The following is a 2,528-nucleotide window of genomic DNA, read 5'->3' on the forward strand; positions in this document are numbered from 1 at the left end:
ATGCACGTGAAGTCAGACAGGATAATAAAGATTATAGCGAAAGGCTACCGCCTACAGTTCGCTACACCCCCACCCCCGTTCAATGGGATTGTACAATCCCACGCTACAGGGGAATCTGCCCGTGTTCTACAGGGGGAAATAATTTCCCTGTTAAACAAACAAGCAATCAGAGTAGTCCCCATCGAGCAAAGCGTCACGGTTTTTACTCGAGGTATTTTCTGGTCCCAAAGAAAGGGGGGGCTTGTGCCCGATATTGGACCTGCGTGCACTGAACAGATACCTAAGAAAGTACAGGTTCAGGATGCTGACCAACAACGCATTAATGCGCCCGGGCGATTGGTTCACCTCATTGGATCTGACCGATGCGTTCCTACACGTCCCGATCTATCCGCCCCACAGAAAGTTCCTCAGGTTTGCCTTTCGAGGTGTGGCCTACGAGTGGCTTGCCCTCCCATTTGGCCTTGCGCTCAGCCCCAGAGTCTTCGTCAAGGTCACAGGAAAAAGGTTTACGTCTGGCTACTTTTATTGACGACTGGCTGGTGGCCACGCACTCATACCAGGAAGCGCAGCAGCACACGGCTCTCCTAACGGAGCACCTGTTGTTACTAGGCTTCAGAATAAACTGGGAGAAAAGCGTGCTGCGCCCATGTCAGATCACCACCTTCATAGGGCTGTCTCTAAACTCCGTCTCATTCAGAGCGCGCCTGTCATCGGAACGAGTCAAAGCGTTCCGCGCATGCCTCGCGCTTTTCCGCAGGGGGGTTACTGTGAAATTCAGGGTCTGCCTCAGACTCCTGGGCCTCATGGCGTCAGCCTTGGTGGTCGTTCCCCTCGGCCGTTTATACATGAGGGCTGTTCAGCGATGGGTGGCGTCGCTGGGATTGAATCCCTCTATCTCAGCAGCCTGCTGCGCTGCGCTAAGGCCCTGGAAACGCCCACTCTTCCTCACAGAGGGAACTACGATGGGTGCTGTCCTACACAGGAAAGTAGTGACGACGGATGCCTCGCTGAGTGGCTGGGGAGCTACTCACGAGGGCAGGTCGATAAACGGGGTGTGGGACACACACATGCAATCTTTGCACATAAACCGTCTAGAACTGATGGCGGTTTGGCTCGCATCAGCGCATCATGTCTTGGTCAGAACAGAAAACACCACTGTGGTGGCTTATGTCAACAAGCAGGGGGGACTGAGGTCTCGTCATATGCACACGTTGGCACACAGACTGATCTTATGGAGCAGCACACGGCTCCTGTCGTTGAAAGCCACACACGTCCCCGGTGTATTGAATTTGGGTGCAGATTTATTATCCAGGGGCAACCCCCGCTACGGAGACTGGAAACTCCACAGCGATGTGGTGGCTCAAATCTGGTTGCGAACGGGTCGAGCAAAAGTGGACTTATTCGCCTCCGGGGAGAATGCGCAATGTCCGATGTTTTTCTCCCTGCGCGATCAGAAAGCCCCGTTAGGGATATATGCGTTGGCACACCAGTGGCCACACGTCCTGCTCTATGCCTTCCCTCCGTTGGAACTGATCACTCCAACGCTCGCCAGGGTGCGGGAACAGAGCCTCTCACTCATTCTCGTAGCCCCGCGCTGGCCAGGGAAACCCTGGCTAGCTGAAATAATCCCGTTACTTGTCCCAAGCGAACGGGGAAATATTTCACCGTCATCCAGAGCGCCTGGCCCTCTGGGTTTGGCCCGTGAAAGGCTGAATCTGACAGCTGCAGGACTTCCCTGCAATGTCATAGCGACCATTCAGAGAGTTGTAACACGCTCTGGAAATTCACAATTTCGTCGCCGTTTTTTTTTTTTTTAAAAAAACATAGTCCAGTATTTCTTTCGAAATTGAAATGAAGTTGTATGGACTGGACTATGTTTTTTTTTTTTAAACGGCGACGAAATTGTGAATTTCCAGAGCGTGTTACACAGCAATAAGACTCCTACGGACTTTCCCCTTAAGGTGGCGACAAAGATGGCAACATTTCCGGAAAGGTACTGGCTTGATGAAATTCATTCTGGACTCTCTATTCGACCACATAAAGACCTCGGGATACTTCGGTTTGGCTTTAGGGACCCTCTACTCACTACCACGTAAGTGTTATGTGTCCCAGATAGCATTTTCCTTTGGGCCGGATCCGCATAAAAGCCTTTAGATCCGCCTGTAGCGGACATACGGTATCTGACTGTGGGCCAGGTCTGCTCCTGATACAGGTTTCAGCTCTGCTAGCAATGCTGTTTTATCACCGGTTTACAGATTTGTCCCAGGTCCAATTTCCGCAACTCAACTGGAAGTCAGGAGATGCTGTTAAAATACAAAACACTGATTTGGCCCAAACCTGTGATACGGATATGAGCCGAAGGACCATTTTTTCACAGCAGACCCAGGTGGTAATGATATTAATTAAGGTGCTGATTCTGCTAAATTGACTGTCCTTTCCCTACTTCATTGTCAACTGGCTGCTAAAGAAAAAAAAGGTATTTTGGAATGGCACAAATTTAGAAACCATGGGGGTGCACTATGTTCCCA

General features: G+C 50.9%; 1 pseudogene; it reads left to right on the plus strand.

Moving 5' to 3' along the window:
- LOC143133404 (uncharacterized) lies at window positions 1–1,713 on the plus strand (annotated as a pseudogene).
- Window positions 1,714–2,528: the final 815 nt, after the last annotated feature.

The sequence above is a fragment of the Alosa pseudoharengus genome, unplaced genomic scaffold (genome assembly GCF_046254945.1).
Source record: "Alosa pseudoharengus isolate Yale_2024_CS ecotype anadromous, Long Island Sound unplaced genomic scaffold, YU_APseudo_1.1 YU_APseudo_1.1_scf_2, whole genome shotgun sequence".
Lineage (NCBI taxonomy): Eukaryota > Metazoa > Chordata > Actinopteri > Clupeiformes > Clupeidae > Alosa > Alosa pseudoharengus.